The sequence below is a fragment of the Chaetura pelagica genome, unplaced genomic scaffold (genome assembly GCF_000747805.2).
Source record: "Chaetura pelagica isolate M959 unplaced genomic scaffold, ChaPel_1.0 scaffold135, whole genome shotgun sequence".
Taxonomy (NCBI): Eukaryota; Metazoa; Chordata; class Aves; order Apodiformes; family Apodidae; genus Chaetura; species Chaetura pelagica.
The window spans coordinates 4,563,459-4,587,450 of record NW_009953649.1 but is presented as its reverse complement, the minus strand read 5'-3'; the positions used below and the strand labels follow the sequence as shown (position 1 = coordinate 4,587,450).

General features: G+C 44.3%; 1 protein-coding gene across 1 annotated transcript in view; it reads right to left on the bottom strand.

Annotated features, from left to right (window-relative positions):
• Window positions 1–23,992, bottom strand: part of FNDC1 (fibronectin type III domain containing 1) — a 194,922-nt gene that overhangs the window by 128,280 nt on the left and 42,650 nt on the right. The window lies entirely within an intron of this gene.

Here is a 23,992-nt window from a genome sequence, read left to right as displayed (position 1 = left end):
ATCCCTTGTGTCCTTACCATTCCCATTGTTGGCCTGGCTTGATATAAAACTGGTCAAAACAAAGCAGCCCTTCAGGCTAGAAGTTTGTAGCTGCACCTTTGGATCTGGAGTGATGCAGGAATAAGTCTTGTGTGGCTTTAGGAAGCTACTGTTCCTCTATTCTCCTGCACCTCTGGAAGTCAGAGGCAAACCATGACCCTCTTCCTCAGGTGCTCATGCATTTTGTTCCCATTTCTGCCCTGTAAAGGTGGGTGACATGGTGGAGAGCAGCACGTAATTGTGTCCTGGGTGTAGAACTGGGCTGAAGATTCTCATCTTCTTCCGAGTGCACCAGGGGCAGAATTTATCTTCCCCCTTTGGGAACAGACCCAGAGCTGAGGGGTTGTCACGTCCATAGGGGCAGCAAGTGAGCCCTGGTAAGATCAATGCAGGCACCTCATTGGCACAGGTTCATCCCTATCCTGAGCATCAGCTCCTCACACTCAGGGTGCCTCCTTGAGCTGATAAAGTGGAGGTGGCCATGGGGCACTGAAAGCTTTAGGCCTTGCCAGTGCTGTAGAGCAGGACACTGGGAGGGAGGGCTCTCAGATTGACTAACCATGGCCATTTTTAAACCTTCTTGCCTGTCCTCTGTCTTTCCCCAAGCCTGCTGCACATCATCCAGTTGTTTGGAGGGACTAAGGGCAGCTGACCACACTGTGAACAGCCAAAAAGCTTCACAAAAAGGTTTTGTGATCACTGATATCCTGAAATGCCAGAGCAGGCATGAGGAGCTGCTTCTTCTACCATTAGTAGGGAGAGCCAACTGTGTGTCATCTGGCCACCAATGCTCCAGAGTCTCTGGGCCACAAGGCACAATTAATTGCCTGTGCCTGTGTCATGCAGCCAAAATGAGCCAAAATGTGGGCTTTCCATGCCCTGGCTGAAATAATCTCCTGCTGCAATCCTGTGGTCTCACCAGCCTTGCCAGAGGCTGCTTGGAACCAGGAGCAGCCCACACATGCTCTCAGCACCCCAAGCACCGAGCTCTCCCATGAGGCTGGGGGCACAGGCTGGGAAGGATGCAGCTGGGAGCCTGTCAAGGTCTGTGGGGCGAGCTGGGCAGGCTGCACAGCCTTGGCACCTGCAGGAGTGCGTTACTGCTGCCATCACTGGGACCAGACCACTTGTGCTCAGCATGTGACCAAAATCCCAAAGCCCTGAGCGTCAGGGTTTATTCTCTTCCTTTCTTTTTAATCCAAATACCGCAGGGTCAGCAAAGTATCAACTTACTCACACACAGGGGCTGCTGCTGTAAAAACAACCTGATAGTGTCTCTGCGGGGCTGTTGTAAAAAATGTTTGACACAACAGCGTGAAATGTCCCAGCCAGCCAGACCCGTGTGTCTGCTTGGCACCCAGCTGGGCTACACCCCGACCTCTGCCATGTGCTGTGCCCCTCTGGGCAAGTGGATGCAAAATCCAGCAGGGCACAAGCCTGCCCGGCTCCCTTCCCAGACAATGCTGCCTAATAGCAGCTTGTTGTATCTCCAGTCACGGCTGCCACATGCTGCGCCATGTACTCTGCACAGCCTACCTATCTCCTGCCATGCAGGAACAGATCCACAAGCCCCTGTGGAATTCACACGGATGTTAGGGATTTTTTGAATCCTCTTTGAGCCTTTTTTGTGTGTCTTCTGTGTTTTTTCTGACTGTATGTTGTACCCCCTTGTCCAGCCACACTGCATTTCCCTGCCTCACCATTAGCAGCTGACTCTGCTGCCTTTTGCTTGATGTTACACTTGTCTTGTAGTCTACCAGTCTCAGTAGTTCTGTGGCAAAGAAATGGCAATGCTTCCTGGAGAAAATAAGGCTTTTTGCCATGTAGAATAAGTGACAGTACAAAATAATTCAGTTATCAATCAACTCACAGGCAAAAGAAGGGATTTAAGTTCCTATGGCTGCACCAACCTCAGCACAGTTTACAGGTGAAGAAAGTCAGTCCCCATAACTATTTGATCTGAGGTGTGTCTGGATTTCAGAATCCTCATATATAAGGTGTATAGAGGGTCAGGTATCCCAAGGACAGATCCCAAATTGCCAGTAAGTCAAGCAAGGCACCCTTGAAGAACAGTTTTGCAATGTTCACGTTTTTCCTATGTGTAGGTCCTTTAAAAGACTGGAGTGGGACTGAAAGACTTACTAAATAACACCAAAAGCAAGAAGAGGCAGAAACAACTGAATAAACAAAGAGTTTAAAGGTTCAAAGTAATACAGAGAGGAAACAGGAGAAGAACATAATAAAGAAGGTCAGAACAAGAAGCAAAAGAGAGAAAGAATAGTTTTAAGAGCTATAAGACATACAGAATATCTCCTGATACATCCTAAGTACTATTTAATAACCATAAGTGATTATTCAGAGCAATTCATCCACTGCAGAGAAAGGGAGCAAGCATAGCAATTCCTTAAATGCAAAAATGTTCTGGCTTTTCCCCTGTAGAGCTTCTTTATAAGACTCTAAAGTTGTCTGTTTGGGAGAGTTGCTTCACAGTGGCCGCATCAAGATATGAAAGATGCAAGAGATGTGAAAGTTTTGAAAGGTGTGAGGTGGTATAGTATTATTTCTGTTTACCAGAAGCAGAAACAGGCACATGCCTGGCTTCACTTCTGCTGGCCAGGTGGAGTAATGGGAGCCAGGTTTACCCTACATCTCTATGCATCAGATTACATGATTAAGGTAGACAGACCAGTTACACTGGGCAGCTGAAGGAACAAGGTGGCTGGCTCTGCTCCCCTTCTTCCAGCTTGTGTAAGATGATAATCACAGATGGGTCAGGCTTCAGGACAACTTCAGTGTGAGACAAATTTATGAGAGCCAGTTTAAATACATGCTCTGCTTCTGGCTTCCCATCACATTCTCCTGGATGTTGAAATATTTATGGGAAAACCAGCCTTATGAGTTGAAAGAGAGAGTTAGCTGATTACAATAAGGATTGTTGATTGCCATAAGGATTCCTCCTCTTTTGGCTGACTTGTTTTTCCCTCATGAACTTGCAGAGATAGGCTTAGTCCTACTGGCATGGAAATGTCTGCAGTTAAAGATTTCACTTCTTTGATGAAACGGGAATAAACACCCCTGAGCCAGTAGCTCATGACAAGATTCATTCTGTCATTACTGTCCTCTCCAGTTCAGAAGCATGGAGTATTGTGATAAAGACTGGGTAGGATCTCTTTAAATGCTTAGGCTTGCTTTTCAAGTCACAGAACTCTCCATAATTAACATGCCAGACACTACAATTTGTATTATTTTATTTTTTATTATTATTATTTTTATGTGACAGGAGACAATTCCTTTTACTGATAGCAGAACTCAGGCTTCATCAAAGTTTGAGCTATAAATTCCCTGTGGCAGCCAAAACCACTGAGTGAGGGAACTGAGCTTGGAAGGATTTAGGGAAGAGAGGTTCTGGGAACTCAGAGCTGGAATGCCTGGAAGGTGCTGGCATGTGATTTAACTCTGTTGAGGGCTTTTAAACTGTCATGAATTGTGCTCCAGAGAAGAACTGGAGAACCATTGTTTCTGATAGGCAAGTGGATGAACTGCCAAAACTGTTCATGTATCAGTCTGAGATGCAATCCTGAAGATAAGATCCTGTCCTAAGATCAGTTCAGAAGGTCTTTAATATTCACTAAAATCTATCAGATGGCTACTTTTCCACAAAAACTGAGAACCTTTCCATGACAGCTCCAAGAGGTCCTTCAGGCTGCAAGACACTCCCTTGCCAATTTCCTCTTCAAATTGTACAGTAGCATGCCACATGTGCAGAGAGGCCCTCATCTATGAAATCTGTGTCATGGCTGGAAGGAACAGGAGGCAACACCCATCTTTAAGAAGGGTTGAGATGGTCAGAAGCAAACTGGAATGAAACAGGACCACTGAGGACCACAAGTACCTCCAGCTGTCTCTGCTGACACAGCTGCTGGTAGACAAGTACACATGGTTTTACATCAAAACCTCACTCATACACACCTTTTGCACAGAGTGAAAGACCACTTGAGTAGTGGGTGCAGGTCCTTTCAGGGGTGGTTTCTTCAAGAAATGGCCAGCAGTATCTTGGCCACCGGAACCATGCATGGGAAAACCACTACCTTTCCCTGCCTCTAGCCATGCTCATGCCTCACTGTGGAGCTGCCACTGCACAAAGCTCTCATATCCACACATGTCCAAGTGCAAAGAGAAAATTTTGAGGCTAGCTGAAATATTTGGACACTTCAGCATCCCAAGGATTCGCTTTCTAACATATGAAATGGCATTTCCTTTTGAAAAGATTAGTAAGTTATTTGAGAAGAAAAAAAACATTTGGAAACACTTTTAAAAGGTCAAAAGCAAAATAAACAACTGGAAAACAGAGAATCTGCTCACCCTGTCTGAAATGTTAATTTCCTTTGGATTTGCTGCACTTTTCTTTTTTTTTTACAGGGCTTCAACATCTTTTCTGGTCAGAAAAGAATGTCAGATCCTGACAGTTCTTGTGTGGCTGAAGGAGGCCCTCCCACTCAGTCCTACTATGCATGCATCATTCATATGAGAAATCAGCCCTTGGACCGTAAACCAGTTGAGCAATTTGCTTCCAATAGGAAACCACCACCAGAGTAGAAAAAGATGTCGAGAACAAAAGTTATTGTTTAATGTGATAAAGGAAATCAGTGTTGAAAACAGCTTCCAGTGCATCCCATTTCCTACAGCTTTGTCATTTGAAAACAAAGATCTCACTTTCTCTCCTCTGCAGTCTTGACCTAAAGTCTTTATTCCACCCAGTTATGTGTTACTTGAAATCTCTGAGTTTTTACACTCCCTGTAGTTTCTCTGACTTTCCTTGTCAGGTCCATGGGACAGAGATACACTTAACCACTTTCCAAAGCACAGCAGGCTACTGCTCCCTGATGCAGGCACTATACCAGTACAGATAATAAATAAAGAGGAACATGCCAAGACACACAAGAATTATAACTTTGAAGTTTTCTCTCTTTCTGTTTTTTGCATTGCAATTTTAATGTAGTTATTTAGAAGTCAATATATTTCATCCTTGCTACTCACTAAATATTCTCAGATCAGCAAAGATGTAGAGCTGCTGAACATTTTTAAAGCAAGGAGAAATTGTTTGCCAAACAGATGTGGAACATTTTTACTAATTTCTTGGTTACCATCATTCCTCTCCCAGTCAAGAAAAAAATAAAATACTTGGAGTCTGAGTCTAGTAACAAACCTTATGATATTTGGATACTGAGATGAAAGAGAAACTCTGTGTCTGCAGTCATCCTGCAATTTGTCCTTCAGCCTTAACACATTTGTTGTCCTTGGCTTTGTTTTAAAACAGCTCTATCTCAAAAGTTAGCTTCTGACAAGTGGGGATTTCTAAGGTATTAGCACTGACCTCTCTCTGACCCTGTGAAGGAAACAGCATGAGATAGCTGGGATGTCTCTGGGTTTCACTCACAGGCCTCTCAGTGACTACAGACTGACTCACCCTGCATTATTCTTGCTGTGCATCTGATACCTGAAATGCAGGGCAAGTATGACAAATGCCTTGCTACCACTATAGTGCAGGTTTCTGAATTCCCAGCAATGCTTCTTGTGCCTAAGTGTTGCTGCCAGGCAGAACTTTGGCTTCTCAGACCCCTTATTCTCTTACCTCTGCTAGTATTACCAGGCTTTCTGAATTCATACCATGTGGCAAGGTTTCAGAGCCGTCCTGAATGCCTGGCATCCCACCCCAGAGGCAGGTAACCTGTCATCCCCACCCACAAGCTCTTGGCTTTGCCCAAGAGGCATGAACTCTCCTACAATAACAAACATGAGGGGCTTTCCGTGTGGTCAGCCTCTGGCACCCCAAGTCATTCACCTCAAATTGCCAGACTCTGATTCCTAAGCATGATGGCTACCTTACCCGATTCTGAGGTGACAGTTAAGGTTAAAAATGGGCTTGAGAGAAGCCAGCTGGAGGCTGTGCAGTGATGTTGCAGCAGCTGCTAAGAGAGACAGTGCTCAGTTTACCTCCAGATCCCCAAGGCTGCATCCTGAGCCTTTCCCGAGCTGCAGAAAGGAGCTGAGGGCAAGGAGTCCCAGAAGAGCTACATTCTCCATGTAGTCTGCATCACTCCAGGCCTAGATCAGGAATAAATATAGGAAGAGTCTGACTTCAGGTCTCATCAAAAAGCACTCCTCCCACCTAACTTGAGACATCTGCTACACTGCTGCTTAAAAGTAATTTTGGCAACATAATCTCCCAGCATAGGGCAATAGATATGGGCACCGAAATGCCTGTGTCCCCATGCAAGTGCCCATAATAACATTTAAAGCCTTGTGTGACGAGCTACCACATGGAGCCAGCAGAGCGTACAGAGTCATGCAGTTGACCTTCTTTCCCTTGCCTAAACACAGGTGTCTAAGGGCCAGGTACCTGCCATGGGGCTGGCAGGTACAAGAGCTATGAGGTGGCCCACAACCGTCCAGGGTTGTACCTGAGGACCACACAAGATATGCTATTGTAACTCTGAGAGAGGCCTACATTTAGGCAACTGAGTCCCATCACTAGAGAGCATGTAGGCACCAACACTCAGGTGTTTTCCTAGAGCTAGCTCCATTCCCTGATTCAGGATGAGCCAGACACATAGAAGTGTCCATGAGTTTCCATAGAAGTGCCTATTTCTTCTTCTTTGACTACATGGGAAATCTGCCAAGCTGGGCAGGTGTTGGCAGCTGTCCTGCAGATTCTGCAGACCCCTAATCGAGGGGCATGGCACAACTACCACCACACCAAGTAAGTGTTGAGGGGCTCTTCATGTTTGTGTGAAAGAATCCTTCGGAAGTATTGACTTCTTTCAACAACTTGGGGTGGGGAGAAAGGAGGGAATATTTTTTATTTGTTCTAAAGTAAATATCAGGTTGATGGATTTATTCAACACTGATTAGCATGCATGTCCTGGCTGTTTCAGGTGGAAAACTCTGCTGCTGCACACTGAGCACTGACAGTGAGGGATTACTGCTAAAGACAAGTGGTGCTACAGGATGAAATCTTGTCTGGACAAAAATGAGGGACTGTCTCCTATGAACTTCACCAAGGGCAAGATTTTGCCCCTAATTTTTGTGGTCAAAGTATTTCCATCGGCTTTAGTCCTTCTGCAGCATAAGGTGCAAAGCTGGGGTAAGTCAGGCCATCACAGGGAAAATGCAGATGAGTAGCTGTGAGATCTCAAAGAAGGGCAGAAATATCCTCAAATGCCACTCACTTGTGCAGGGATGCTGCAAGGGGATTTGAAAGCAGTAGAGTAATGAAGAGCCAGAGGAGGCTGTGAGAAGTGGAAGTGGTTCAGGAGGAGGTCAGAGGAAGGCAAGGTGAAGACTTTTCTTCAAACTGTGTGAAAGTGCATCTTGAAAGTGGATGAAAGTTCAGGGCTGTGGCACTTTTACCTAAACCAGATTTCCTAGCTTCACTTTCTGTGTGCAGGATTAATTTTTAGTTATTACTTCCTAGCTTTCCCCCTGTTGTATGTAATCACTCTGAGGAATGTTTAGCTGTTTTCAAAATTTTGCACTTCATAACCTAGGAGGATTTTGGAGGAGGCCATGGCTTCATCTGCACCAACAAGCAGTGCAGCATAGTTGGAGCAGATTTGCAGGGTGCTGAGGACCCCCCTCACACTACTCATCACCTTGAGGTCTCTTCAGCTCATCTCCAACCTGTACTGGGTCTCCATAAGGACATGGTACATACTACAGGCACTCAGAGGGACCACTATCACCCTGATTTTATCTGGTAGGAGTCCAATTCGAGCTCCCTGAGGCCACTCTGCAGTATAAATCCTTGCAGGTTGTGCATAAGGAAGGTAGATACTTCAAATGTATGTTTCTGCTCCAGCCAAGTGCTGGTGTAAGCAGAGCCCCAGGCAGCTGTTATGCAGGGACAGCGGAATAGCTCTCCCCCCTTTGTCCCCATCAGAACAGACTGAACCATGGTGCTTCTAGCTACAGCGATGCTGTTCTGGAAGAGTCAGTGTGGAACCAGATGGAAAATGAGCCTGCAAGGCCAGTTGTGGCTGCTATAAAGACATTAACTGTAGGCAGCTGTAACTATTTCTCCCGCAAGCCACAACAAACCATGCTGATCCAACCCATCCAGAGCACCTGAGGGTACAGAAATGAGTGTGTAGGAAGCAGCTAATGAGGACTTAAACACTAAGCTGACTTTATTAAGAAAGAGAGAGAGAAAACTCCTTTCCAGTCACCTCTCCCTAACCAGTGTTAACAAGTTGGGCTATAACACAGCAGCTCAGCTTGTGCTCAGGTGCTGACAGGTACCTGTTGGGATGTCAGTAACACCTACCAGGCTGCTTGCAATTCATCCAGGCTGTAAAAACATAAATCACTGAAGTTCTGGGCTGCACTTGAGTGGAGTCACTAGTTCAGACTCATTTAAATTGCCATTCATATTATTATTCCTGCTTGGAGGAACAGGCAATGAAGACAGAAAGCACTGAATCACCCTCCTCTCCATGACCCACCTCTAGTTCTACAAGGGTGACAGATGCAGTCAGCACAGTGCAATCTCTGCGAGAGCATAGTGCTGCCCAGATGCAGCACTGTCAGCTCTTAAGGACAAATTTGTCCTATTTGAGGGCAATGATTGCAGTGCTTGGTGTTCTGCCTGCCTTGTAACTTCTGAAATCAAGGTAACTGAAGTGTACCAGATGTATTTTGTCTCTTGAGCCCAGCTTTTGTGATCTCAGAGGAAATCTTCTGAGAGCAAAATGCTCCAACTCGAGAATGGAAATGAAGAGAACTTGAAATTTGCTGTTTAAAAAAAAACGCTGAATTCATTTAACTATCTTTTGGATGAGAAGTACTGTCATGCTTGGTGATTTTGTGTGAGTTGCAATAATTAAACAGCACACTGTAAGGCTAGGGGGCTAGCTAAACACTTCTCTTTTCCAAAGTCTCTTCTAAATTAAGTCAGTATCTCCCAAGTGCTTGTTGCCTCCTTGTCCAAGAACGGACTCTCATCCATGACAAAAGTACAAAATACTCATCTTGAATGACTCAAAACTTTTTCCTGGATCCATGAAGACAGAAGTCCTGGAGTTAAGTGGGAAACTTCTTGAACACATAGCAAATATTTCATTACCTGATCCTGCAAACTCCCAGGAGTCAATAAATCTATGGAAGTTTCTCATGCAGAGAAGTGTTTACAGAACTGGGTCCCCAAAAAGGATCTTCTTGGCAATGATCAGCAAAATCCCTGATGGTTACGGGTCCAGTGCAGAGATTTGGATGCCTATTACACTTATGTAAACCTTCTGGATCAGCAACACTTGGCTGCAAATACAAGGAGTAAGACAGAGGGAAGAATTGTAGCACTTCTACTATAAGTCAGGCCCCCAAAGAGCAGAGATCATCATGGAGAGGAAAAAACGCTGGAAAGAAAATTAACCAAACTTTGCTGAAATGGCAATAAAACTTCTTGCAGATGGAAAGAATATGTTACATTACCCAAAATGCCCAATCTTTCCAGGTCCATTCCAATCAACCCTTCAGCTGAATTGTAACTTGAATCTTCTTCTGAAATGTTGCATGTCACCTAGAATGTCACCATTCTAGGCCCCCACTCACATTAATACCACCCTCAGTGTCCTTCTGGCTGGTGGCATCTGTCCTCCTAGGCCTCCATGATGCTGTAGGCAAGCTGACCTTAGGCCAGTGCAAGTGTTTCACAGCAGTACCATAACTGCAAGTGTAAAGTATGTAAAGAAGAAATCACAGATCTAAACAGGTAGCTCAGCTTGATGAAGGAATGAATACAAACATTTGGCTCCCATTGACTTTATAAAGCCAGCATTTCACTGCACCTCTGAATTTCCATTTCAATTTCACATTTTGCAATAAGATCAGGGACTCGGTACAGTCATGCATCTGGGGACAAGACTGACATGTAAAGGAGCATGGGGCCCCCCCAGGGCAGTGCTTTTTGGGGAAACCTAGAGAGGTGGCACAGGTCCTGTAAGCACAACACACTCATGACTGATGTTGTGTGCCTTAGTCAAATAAATGTCAAAAAATGGATGAGCAGTTAAAGGTTCCGACTGAGAGCGCTGTGGACTTTGATCTGGTGCTGGGTTGGAGGAGGTGTCTGCCCAGCAAAGTGTTAGCCTGTGCCTGAGAGTTGGATTTAGCTGTGTGGATCAGATAAACAGCAGTTTCCTCTGTTTTCATCACTTGAAGTTTTAGTAGTTAGCAGTTTAAAAATTCATTGGGTTTTGTGGTACAATGTATTTTTGTTATTTTTAAAATTGGTTTCTTCATCCCTCTGTTGCTCTTCTCAGTTCATTATGGGAGTCAAAGCTCAAGTACTGAGGCTGAAAAATTTTGGTCTGGTCCAAATTCTGCTTTCAGGTCCACTGGGATAAAATTAGTAACTAATTTAAGCACAAGCAAAATCTGGAGAGTACTCTCTGCCTTTTCTGTCCAAAGGCATCAGAGAAGGCCAGCAGCTCCTTAGGTTGCATGAGCAGGAGTGCAGCCAGCAGACTGAGAGAAGTGACTGCTCCTTCTTCTCAGCCCTCAATAGACCTCAGGTAGAATACTGTGTCCATTTTGGGGTGCCCCAATACTACGAACATATCAATAAACAAGAGACATTTCAGCAGAGGGCCATCAGTGTGGTAAAGGCTGAAGCACTTGCCTTGTGAGGTTTTTGTGAGGCTTTGTGGGCCTGCTCAGCCTGGAGAAGAATGGTTTTGGTGAGACCTGAGAGCAAGCCCTGGGACTTACGGGGATGGCACCCTCCATAGAGGATGAAGCCAGGTGGTGGCTGTGCACAGTGGTGCATAGTGGGAAGATGAGAGACAATGGGTATAAGTTGAAATAAAAGAAATTAAGTTTTGATAAAATGAAATGCTTTTTTCCCCCTGAGGACAGTCTGGGAGGTGAACAGGTTCTAAAGTACACTGGATAATTAATGAGTGGTTTTGAAAAGCCAGTTGCTTCCACAGTTCCCCTGATGAGCCAAGTAAATAAGCAAACACTCTGCAGCTCCGCGCTTACACCAATTTCATGTCTGTACAACTTCACTTAAGCTTCAGTGGAAGGGGAAATAAAGGTACCATGAGCCATTGGCATCTGATCAGGTGCTTCTAGTTGACACACAGCACATACGTACATCACACCCATCAGTGGCTTTGCTGCTCCTTTTGCAGTTACTTCTCATCTGGCACTAGCATCACACATTCCATCTCTCACCTTGGGAACTAAATCTGACACAGACCTTAGAGCAAAGTAACACAAGCTTTGGGCCAGCAAATAGTTACAGAATAAATAAAATGTTGCCTTCTATTCACAAAAGGTTTTTTTCCCCCCCTTATTAATTAAATGTAATGACATATCAGAAAATACTTTACAGACTAAGTTTTTTAAATTAGCCTGGTCCATATGATGCTGGGGAACAGGGATTATATTGATCACTAGAGGAACAACTACAGCAGAGATTTCTTGGCTAATTTGTGAAGGAGTACACAGGTGACCAGGTTGGCCAGGGAACATCTACGACCTGTAGTGTTATTCTAATGGTCCCCAGCCATCTGACTTCCCTCCATGCTTGTGTTATTACGTTACTGGATATCATTAAAGGACCTGGCCTGCCAAAGTGCTTGGGAAAGGAAAATGTTCCTCACCCCTACTCTGAAGGAAACACCACATTTCAAAAATTTTCAGATAGCTCAGCATTTCCTTGTCAGAAGATCCTGAACTCAGACCATGTCTTTGGTAACTAGTGGATTCACAGTAAGACTTAGCAGAGATGGAGAATTAGGGGCTGTGCTGGTGGTCACTATGCTCCAAGAAGCTCTACAGGTCACCTTGAAATGCCAGAGTATCTAATGTGGATCTATGCTTCAATGGCATTCTAGTTTCTGCACTGTATTTATAAAGTGGAAAACGAGCTACAATTGTAGGAACTACTTGCTTCAGAAAACTGACCTGTGGCTTTCAGGAAGCAAGGGAGACCTGGACCTGGAATAGGATATCTCAAACATGAGGGGAGGTGATTTGCCTTGAAAAGCACAGTGTTATAGATGCCAGTACCAGGCTGTGTTGTGCTGGCAACACAGAGCAGACACAAACGCCTCTTGACCATCCACAGTCTGGATGCAACATGTAGGTACCCACCTCAGAAATGTTCTGGCTCTGTTAGGTCTTCAGGCTTTCCACTCTTGGCCCTTTCTTCTAATTCATGTTTGAGAAGACTCTTTAAAACATGGATGAGGCAGTAGAGCTTTGGCATTGGCATTAGCAGGAGCTTTGTGTTTTGGAATGCCCTCTCAGCAAAGGCCAATCAGTGAAACAACTAAAACCCCAAACCAAGCTGATGATTTTTCTTTTCTTCAGGGATTTCTGTCCCTGTCCCCAACATCCTGGAAATGTCAGGGCTTGGAAATGTGACTTTTTTTTTTTTTTTTTTTCAGTTTAAGATTTACAGGGACTTTTGCAGTGTTCTTTAGGAAAAAAAATGTTCAGACACTTCAGTGCTTTGAAAACTTTATCGGTGGGGGGAAAGAACAACTATTGGCATATGAATCATGTGTTGACTACAGAAAGGGTAAATATAAATTGGATTAAAAATTTTTTCTTATCTCCAGCTCACTGTACTTTTGTCCTCTTTCCAGCTCAGCAGAACTTTTAGCCAGTTTGGATGTTTCCTCAGAGACCCATAAATGCTCTACAGCCCAGAGCAAGCCCCATAAAATAAGGAAAACCTCCCAGTGTGAAGTTCTGCCTCCCTCCCACTCAGCAATTAACTCTTCTTCCTCTCACTTACATATAAGGTGGCTTCCCACACACCGAATGCCAAGTTTGCTGCTACTCTTCTTTTATACCAACCTTAAGAGAAGGAGAAGGGATTTTTAATCCCTTGGGGTCTGCTGGGTCTTTCCCATTTCCAGGTCTCTCCTGGGACAGCCGCAGTCTGCTATGGACCTGTCTCAATTTTCATGGCCATCAAAGGACACTCAAATCTTGCTTTCAGCCCTTTCTTATACGAAAATGTCTTACCTATACCTGTATGCCTTCATATCTCTTACTACCGCCTATGCAACAGACTTAGAAAGAAACAAACACTTTGGCTCCTGAAAGCTAAGTTCCAGTGAAGGTCTTGGCATTTGGAAGCTCTTTTACCTTGTGCCCGGAGCATGGAGAGATTACAGCAAAACAAAGGCCCATGGTCTCAAGTAACTCCCACATCTCCCTGCAACAGAACCCCAGCACTGTCCTAGCTCATGTCCCTCCTTCTCTGTTGGTGGCAGATCTGCAAAAAAAGTTGCTTTGAACACTCACATTAGCCTTCTTAATTCTTTTTTTTCTCCTTTTGTTTTCTGGAGGATGAGAAATCACTTCTACTCTCCATTTCCTTCTCCTGCAATTTTAGATTATAATTACTTACTGTCTGAGCCTGCTTGCTCAGTGACTCTGGAAGTACAGTGCAATTTGCTTTAAAGACCATTTGTAAAAGCAAAATATCAAATGTTCATAACAGTGCCAACATTTATTATATGGAGTTCCCCCTGTAGCTAGTTCATATGAAGTATTAATCATATGACACTGTAAAAAGAATGTGACTAATTGACTGTTTTCAGAAACAGTGAAGTCTCTTCTTTAGCTGGCTTCCAGCACCTCTACAGCTGTCTAGCTCCTTCTAGTTTCACAGAGACAAACTGGATAAGCAAATACATGTGTCTGAATCTGGCCTGTTTAAGCTCTAAAGAAGAAGCCGAAAGCTCTGGAAGACAAGTCTAAGCAAGCAAGATTTGCTGAGGTGTGTATGCACCATTCCTTGAGATGTTTTCTGGAGTTCAAGAGCAGGTTAAGCAGTCCATGTTGACACAGCTAACAACTGGAGCATCCACAGAGCAAAGGAGTCAAATGTAAACCTGGCACTGCTTTGTTGGCTTCTCTGTGGTTATTCCAGACATTAAGATCCACATTTCCTAACTAAGTGAAATAATTTCAGTTCACCTGGGGTTTGACTGTCTCTGTCGAGCCACGTCTGTGTGTTTTGGCATGTAATATTTCCCATTAGACTTACTCAAGTTGTGGAGGAGAAACACAGTTCCCAGTTCCACATCATAAAACACAAAGCAATATAACAGTAGCCAAATAAACATAAAATTACATGACATGAAAGGAAAGCCGCATTTACTCTGTGACTAGAACAGATTCCTAGAATCTGCCAGAAGTGGGTGAAATGGCAAACAAGTCCTTACATGGCACTGTTTACTCTTTCTAAAATACTGTTTTCTATAGTCATTTCCAACGCTAAAAGTAACAGATCTCCAAGGGGAGACACAACAAAGCCATCTCTGCTGACACACCACATAGGTATATTGTCACAGGTGCTTTGCCCTGACAGCACAGGGAGGCAGAAACTACAATACGGGCCCCCAAAAAAGCATGGTTCAGTTTATTGCATTTGTAAACAGTTAGTTGTCCAATTTTATATACCAATTCAAATTAAAGACCACTAAATGTTTTACTCCCGAGGCTGACAACTGATGTGAAACCATAGCTTGTCCCCAGCCCATTACTGAGGCAACCAACTACTACTAATTAACACAAATTTTTTATAAGAAACAGCTTTCAGAAGGCAGATTTTGCATGTTCAAAAAGTGAAAAGGTTTTGTACTGCAATCTAGGGAAGGAGGTGGGGCTTAATCAGCTGGTCTTGAGCCTCCAGCTGCAGCCTGTTTTGTTGCAGCTACGAGTAGCTGGCTAACCTACACCCTGGGTAACCCAGTGACAGTGGAACCTGTGGTTCTGGCTGTTAGTTGAAGCCCTGAAAAAAGGTCTACAGACCCAGGAGTATGAAAAATGTGGATTCTGTACCAAGGTGGCTTTTCACAAAGTTTTTCAAGGTCAGTGACAAAATTTGAAACAAAAGGTGGTGGAAAAGATAGAAGATTGAAAACAAGGCCCCATACTGAGGAGCTTTCCCTAAAATTGGGCTTCCCAAGCAATTCACAAGTCTCCTGGGAGCAGTGAAACTTGGAGAAACCCAGAGCTAGATTTTTGACCCATGCTAAGAGATCCCCAAGATATCCAAGTCCAGCCCTGTAAAACATCAGGAATCAGTAGGGATTCCAGAAAGTCCATTATATACTTCTGTAATTGCATAAAGCAACATTAAGACAAAGCAAATATTTATCAGGGGATTCTATTATACAGGAAAACCCTCAGAGATGGCTCCACTGATACTCTCACAGTCTTCTTTCCTGGTATTCCTTGGCAGAGTGAGATCCAAGAGGATCACAGCAGCCTTCGTTCGGTGTACTGCTGTTGAATTAAATGCCAGGTGTTGAACATAAGAAAACCTCAGGTTTAGGTGCATGCCAAAGACATATGTTATCATAATAAAGGGATGAATGAGGGAGATATGGCAAAGTCAGCAAAAACCCAGAGGACAACAGGCTATCATACGGATTCTTGCCTATTCATTTTCTGTTTGGAAAATGAATGTGTTGTGTTTGGTGTGGCTGACAGCAGATGATAGCTACAGAAAAAAGAACACATACAGTGCAGAAGCACACCCCCCTCCACAATAATGGAATCAACAAATAAAGACTTGAATGGAGAGAGGCAAATTACAGCCACCAAAATCCCAATATTATATATGCTGTAGAGGACAAGAAGAGCTGAAAATCCATTTTAAATATGCAACTTAAAATGTAAAATGAGAGGTGCAGTGGCAGTAAAGGCAACTGGGAAATGGCTGGTCAGTTATAAGAAGCTCTGAGCAAACTTAGACCATTTCTGTGCAAAAAGCAAGTGCAAGATTTTCCATCACTTTGAAAGTCATGCCACATTTGTCAGAAAGATCAGTTCTGAGCCTGTGCAGACAGAGGATTAGGAGGAGCTGGCAGGACATCTGAGGTGTGCAGTATGAGCATGGACAGGAGCCCAGGCTGGTGCAGTAGGGCAGGCAGGCTTAGCAGTGTGCTGTTTCGAAAGGTAAACATTCAGAGCAGGAAAGTAAAAAAAAATGAACTGCAGAGATAATAATAATAACAACCCAAAGTGCTACTTGAAACTAAGGGATGAGTCCTCATTCTGGTCAGTTACCTCTCTGTTTTATTTGGGTTACACTGCCTAAAGCTTGTGTTGACAAAACTATTCATTTCCTTAGGTCTTGTTTTTTCTCTCATTCAGGGGGAGGAAATAGTAACATTTTCGCAGCTTGGAGCACTTTTCTCATGTTTGTTCACTGCTGATTAGCAGCATAAACTAAACACAACCTCAGCTGACTTGTATTTACATACTTGGCTCTGCAGGTAAAGAACACAAAACCACACAGTGTATCTGCTCTCTGCAGCCTCTCTCATATGAATGCTGGTGCTTTTAGGCAGCTCTGCCTGTGCAGGTGACCATGTCACACGGGTTTCAGCTCCCACCCTGCCATTTACTGGGGAATGGGACTCTCAGCATCTGCCAAGGAAGTCTGGTGGGATCTGGGGTGAAGCTCTGCAGATGGCCTCTGCCCTTCCTAAGGATGTCCCAAGTAAAAAACAGGGCAGCCAGGACCCTCTGACGAGCCATTTGTAGCAGCCCCTTCCTTCCTCTCTGCAGCTGATCTATGAGTATTAACCTTCCAAGGCTGGCCAAAATTACCCTCACTACTCAGTGTGATAGCATGTGTAGCCTGAGGGATGCAGGTCATTCAGTAGAGCTTGAGTCCCGCCCAGGAGCTTGCTGCAAGCAAGAGACATGACGCCAGCACTCCTGCTTGGTAGGGACACCCATGGGCAGCATAAGAAGGACTAATATAGAAGTTTTGCAGCCAGGGCCAGACCAGGGGCCCACAAGAAAACAGATTCTGGATGAGTGGAGAAAATTTGACCTCAGGACCTCTCCTATCTTCTATTGCCTACACTTCATTCCTTTGTGATTCTACTGATCATAGTAAAGGGAGAAATGCTGCTACTGGGTATTTCTGTGGGGCTTACAGAGTTGTGGAATTAGTATGGACTCCATTTATGCAGAAGAGAAATGTGTGGGCAAGGCAGGTTAAACATCTGCTAGGAGACATCAAGTGGGATGCAACAGATCATGATCATGAGTGCCAGGAGAGAACACCAACCTGTGAGTGCTTCACTGTGAAGCATTTTTGGATGTAACTGAGACCATACTTTCAGGACACAGTCAGTGCTTCGCTCAGTTCCAAGGAAGAATCTCCAGTTAGGCTCTAAGAAAGAATTTCCAATTACAGAAGGGAGAAGGTCAATGAAGGGAAAACATGGAGGTTAATGAGGGAGAATCAGTGAAAGCTAACATGGGTTTTATTAGCAGTTTAAATAAACACATCCATATTTTTAACAGGTGAAGTGGACCTGCAGCTCACAGAAAAAAGACCCCCAGAAGGATAAAGTCTGGAAAGCAAGTAGGTGGGTAAAACTATTGCAATTACATTCAAGAAGAGTCTGAAAGCCCCCTGGAAATAGTCTGTAATGCTTTCAACTCCTGTTGAAAGAGAAACTGGTTCTTGCTGCCCACAGTACGCCAGAGAAGATCACAGTACCTGCAATTTTAGGAAAATTATCTACTGAGGAAGCACAGCAGGAGCACATCTTGTATTTGCACTTTATCTGTTTCTACTTACAACCTTCCAAACCTTCAGACAAAACAGCCTGCAAGTTTTGCTTTGTGAGGAATAGGCTCTTTCTTAGAGATTCTAAGACCTGGGAATGGACTGCTCCTGAACTAAAACTGTGCTCTCATTAAAACAATTTTCTTGCTGTGTGTAAGCTGAATGCACAGGCCATCTGCACTCCTGCCATTCTTCCCTGGCTGTGGGGGGACTACTGGAAGGACTGGCCAAATAGCATCTCCTGCCATCTAGAGGCTTTTTGGATGAGGGTACCTCCAAAGCTCATGTCCAGGCACAGCTGCGAGTTTGCTCAAGTCACAATTGAAAAGCATATGCAGGAACAACTCACAGCAAGAAACCAAGGTCAGAAATTCTTCACAGGAGTCTAGGATACTACATTCCTTCCCTCTCTTGCCCTCACAGCCTCCCTAACAAATGGTCATGTTTCCCTCTGGAAGCCAGAGGAAACTTGCAACTTCCCTTTAGAAACAAAACAAAAAATAAATAAAGGGTTTTTTGTTAATGAAGGTGTTTATTTCCAAAAGAGGTGGTCCTTCCCCTTTATTCAGTGCTGGTGAGGCCACACAGAGACTAGAGTATCTCTACTGTAAGGAAAGGCTAAGAGAGCTGGGACTTTTCAGCCTGGAGAAGAGAAGGCTCAGTGGGATCTTATCCCTGATGCAGGTGGTAGAGAAGATGGAACCAGGCTCTTTTCAGTGGTGTCCAGTGACAAGACAGAAATCAATTAGCACAAACTGAAATACAAAAAACCCCCATTTAAACAAAAGAAAAATACTTTTTATTGTATTGTGGTTAAACACTGGCACAGGTAGCCAAGAGATACAGAGGAGTTTCCATCCTTCGAAATATTTAAAATGAGAGGTCCTGAATAATCTGCTGTAGCTGACCCTGCTTTCATCAGATGGGATCAGACTAGATGATCTTCAGAGGTCCCTTCCCACCTTAACCATTCTGTGGTTCTATGATCATTTTTGCCCAATAAATAAGTCTACAGTGAAAATTTCCTGCAGTTTTCACTTTGCTTCTGTGGAATTCAGGATACAGTTTTGTCTGGCTGCACAATGTTGTGGTTGATACTATTTATAGACTTGTACATGTCTTCAGGTTGGAAGAAACCTCTAGCAGTCAGGTCCAACACGCTGCTCAAAGCAAAGCCAACATCAAAGCTAGATTAGGTTACATATGGCCCTCTCCAGGCCAGTTATGAACACCTTCAGGAATGGAGTTTTCCCCACCTCGATTGGCTGCTGTCCCTGTGCTTGATGATCCCCATGATAAAAATATTTTCCTAATACTTCAGTGGAATTTTCCATGTTGCATTTTGTGTCCATTGGCCTTCATCCTTTCATTGTGCGGCTCTCAGAAAACTGTAGTTCCATTTTCTTTCCAGTCCCCCTGAAGGTCATTTCAATCCAACAGCCAAACCTTCCCTCCTCAAGGCTGGGCAAGCCCAGTGCTCAGCCCCTTCTTGTATGTCTTGCACAGCAGCCCCCTAACCACTGCGATCACCCTCTCTGATCCACTGCAGTTTCCCTTGTACTGGAGGGTCAATGGTACACCATGTGCAGGCTTACCTGTGCTGACGAAGTACATCACTGAGCTCCTTGACAATGTCTTTGTTCGTGCCTGACCTACATTGCCACAAGTACGTGCTCCCCTGGTGTGTGGGCCATATGAAGGCTTCCCAAGATTGTCTTCTGCTGGTCAGGCTGTGTTAGGAGCTGGGTGTCACAACTGGCACAGAGGAGTTATGGCAACCATTTGTACCTGAGGACCTAGCCCCCAGGCTGTTGCCATAGCCTTTGAATCTTGACATCCTGCTGTTGACACCACAATTCTTGCACTCAGCTGTGATTCTGCCACTATTCTGCTCCGAGTGCTCATTCCCGCGATGGACATACTTTTCACTGAGTGTTGCAGCACAAGTCCTGCCAGAGTGTTTCCTGCTTTATGGGACCCAGAAGCATGATGAGAAAGGCAGAAACATTACAAGGGATGGCTTTGTTTTAAAATGTTACCAGTTAAGGGCCCTCAGGCACACTGGCAGCTCTGCAGGAGTGCAATTTTTTAGACATCCATGGATGCCAGCAGAGCTGGGCTGCTGCAGCATTGAACTCATTCCCTTCTGCATTTACCTCATTCTCTTCTGGCACAGGAAGACAGATATTCACATGAATAACATCTATCTGCCTGACTAGAAAAAAGGACATGGGTTTTGGAGACAGAAAACTATACTGCTTCTTGTAGGGAGGAACCACAAGAAGCATTTTACATTGTTCAGTGGGTTGGGTTACCTCCCGCGAAGGCCTTCAATTATCTTTCCAAGTGACACCCAATGATTCCTTCATCACCAAAGAGCTCTTCTGTTTGCCTCTTGGGTCCACATGCTGGGCTCTGGCTGCCCTCAAAAGCCCGTGGCATTTCTCATAAGCTGGTGATTGTTCCTGCTGCCTTTGAGGCTGAAATCCCAATTCTCACAAAAATATGGTACAGTGATCAGAGATTGGCATCTGGAACTGACCAGGGCCAGACAATGCTTCAAGCAACTTCTATGCCTTTATTTTCTTCCCCACCCCCTCCCCTGTTGTTTTACTCCCTTTCTTCTCCAGCTCCATACAATTCCCCACTGGGCAGGGTCCTGGTGTCCCTCCACCCCAGAGAGACTTGGACCAGAGGCGATGAAGCCACAAGCTGTGTGGATTTTCTCTCTGTGGGGACCCTCTCTTTCCTCCATCCCATTCCCTCAAGGATCACTCCAACAAGAAGGCAGGGTTGTTGCAACAACCCTCAGAGCCTCTGAAAGGACACGTCATTCTCGAAGCTGGTGACAAAGACTTGGAGACCAGATGCAGATGTGGCATTGCCAGAGAAGTGGGCATGGGAGGAGAGCTGATGGAGGAAAGACACATTCCTCTCCCATTAGCACCATCTGGAGCTGTATAATGTCCTCTGGCACACAGGGCAGTCACAAAGCTGTACAGCTGTTTTGATGGTGATAGGGTTTACCTCCAAGAGGACATGCTGCTTCTCCTACAGTGGCACAGCAGGACACTGTCACAGGTCAGGGCACTGCCAGGCACTTGGAGAGAAGATCTGGATGGGAAGTGTCATTCCTGACATTCATGGCTTTAGTTGCCTCTTTAATTCCACCACCTCTTAGATAAACAAAAAGCAAAAATAGTGTATTCTCTTCAGGAAACTACCTTCTATTTTGATACAGTGTTACCCTGTATGTGGAGCAAAGGATGCAAATGTATTCATCAGACCACCTCACACAGCACAGATGACTTACCCAGACCTCATAGCAAAGGGAACAGGCTACATTCCACTGCATTTTCTGAATTTCCCTGTTGTGTCCTATTGCTGACTGCCCTGGCTGGTTTAGCCTCAGAGAAGATTTACACTGGAGGGGAACAGTGCACAGTGCCCTCCACCCCTGCATCTAGCACCCTCCTGCAAAAAAACCCAATGGCCTCAGTTTTTGACCCATTATGACATTCCTGAATGGAACTGTACCTCCACAAGGGTATTTCCAGCAGGAAATGGAGAGAATCACATTTCTGCAGAAGAACAAATCAAAACCCACCTGTGGTCAGTCTGAAGGTGAAAATGCAGAATGCACTGGCTGTGGGGAGGGAGCACCCATGTTTAAGCAGTAGTCTAAACCATGAGTAGTGAAACCATGTCCTGCTCTTCAGAGTCAGTGGTCCAAGTACCACTCACATGTGCTGAAGACTGGGGTCTGGACCAAAGCACAACTTTGATTCAATAAAAGAAAAAAACTACACATTTTATTATTGGCTGCCTCCTCTGCAATAATAAAAAAGTCAGTGAATAATTTAGGTTGGAATGGATTTCTGGAGTTCATACATTCAATCTGTTGTCCACAAGAACCCCTAAGTCCTCTTCTGCAAAGCTCCTCCCTGGATAGTCAGTCACCCTAGCTTGCACTGCTGCAAGAGGCTATTCCGTCCCATATGTGGCACTTCTCACTTCCCTCTGCTGAACTGCACGCATCTCCTGACAGCTCATTTCTGCAGCCTGTAAATGACCCTCTGATCAGCAGCTCTGCCCTTCAGCACATCAACTACTCAGTTTAGTACCAGCAATAACCTTGCTGATAGTGCACTCTGTCCAGGCACTCCATCCCATCGTCCAGGTCGTTAGACAGTATTTATCCCAGTATTGGTCCCTCGGGATGTCACTTGCAACCAGCTTGTCATTTAGACTTTGCTCTATTTTTGACCCCAGCACTCTGAGCCTCACAACACAGCTCATTTTAAATCCACTTTAAAGACCAACTACTCCAAGTCGCATCCCAACAGTCTGACTACAAGACACAGTGTGAGACTGTGCCAAGCACCTTACAAAAGCAAAAGTCAGTGACATCCACTCTCCTCCCCTTGTGCACAGAGCCAGTAAACTCAACAAAGATTATAATCAGCCTGGTCAGGCATGATTCGCCCTTACTAACTCCACGCTAACCACCATTGAAAAGGAACAACACACTCACATGCTTCCAGTCCCTTAAAAAAAGGGGACACCTTTCCCATGGAAAAATTTTTGAAACCTAAGTGTGTCATTTTGTCAGATTACTTGACACAGATGACCAGAAAGGATGAAATAGAAATGGAATCATGTATCATAGATTTATTAGGGGGAAAAAATTATACTTTAAGACCATATATTTGGTACTGAACTGAAGCAAAAGTATGCGAGAACAATTAAAATGTTAAAACCCAAAGCACCATGAAAAATAAAATGCTCTTTTAATCACTTCAGTTCCTTTTTTTGTCCCTTTACAATTTACAATAACTACAGGAAGCAATTGAAAAGGTGTCAGTCTACACTACAAGTAAGCTGGAATGGGAGGGAGATGGACCAGAGTCCAGATCTGACCCCCAGGTGTGCTACTGATCTCCCAGGCTGTCAGAATGGTGGAGTCTTATTAACATGAGCAAAAGCTGTTAAGAAGTTACATGAAACAGTAAGACTATGAAAGTTACTGAGTAAACCATTAATGCTAGATTGCCCAGAAGGACTACTAAAATCCTATGTTATTGCAGGCTTCCAAATGCCTGCTAAAAAATTAATCGTTATACCTTTCATCCATGTCAGTTTTTGCTTTCTGATCTGAATGGAAAAGATTTCAGTAGTATTTTAAATGAACTGCATCCCAACTTGTCCCCAGGATAGATCAAAGTCAATGGAATTTCCCACTAGTTGACTCCTGTATTGGTGGCCTGGGCTTCTTTTTGGAGGGCAAGTAAGTTAAAAACAAGTTTCTAATTTGCAAGTTACTCATCCGATGCCTTGGCACAGTCAAATGAAAGATGCTGCCAAGGAATAAATAATGTACTAACAAGGTGAGAATGGACTGAAGAAGAGTAGCACTAAAAAGTTTTAAATAGCAAAGGATATAAAGTTTAACTCATGCTGATAAACTGCTGAATATGTGCTTTTGCTGGACTATACAGTGCCACTCTAACATAGATAGAGGAGTAGATTCCCATTGAATGTCCAGTCCAAAGGTTGCCAAGGAAGTAGGACACAGGTCTTTGAACAATAACTCAAAATTAGATCAACAGTATGCACAAGAAGAATACACATCTTTCCTTGGTTAATATATTGTGCATAGCAATATCTCAAAGAATTAACAGCACCTTTCACATAAAAATTCCAAACATATTTATCTAGTGAACAAGAAAAACTCAGCATCTCTAAGCAGTACCTCTGCAGATGTACAGTACTGTATTTATATAGATATAGATATATATATATATCTCAAAGTGAATTTACACTGTGACCTGGTGATTAGTCCAGCAGTGGAGAAACCCACAGCGTAAGTCTTCAGGAGAATATATTGCCTTTGGTGGGTGGCCTGTTAGTCGGCACAATTGCATAGGGGAGCCCCGGTGGGCAGCAAAGGACAGTTTAGCATCCCATTAAGCAAGCAGAGCATGCTTAGGTCGTTCCTGCAAGATCTAAGAAAATTCCAAATTTTCATGGCTAACGCAGTTCTAGTTTTCACGGGCCGCGCACATTGCGGCTGCCTCTCCGTGCCTTAAAGACCCAGAGGAGGAAGGTAAGGACCCCAAACTTATATCGTGTCCCTGCTTCCAAGCAGAAATCAAGCAGCACCACAGATTTAAGCTGGTACAGTGGGAACCATGCTCGGCTTCACGGGGGTCTCTTGAGCAGCTAGTCCTCACAGGCTCGCCTCGTTTCTCTCTTGCCTTTTTCTTTTCCAAATCAGTTGCTCACAGTCCTCTGGTGGAAACCATTTGAAAAGCATGGTCTGCCTAAGGCAGT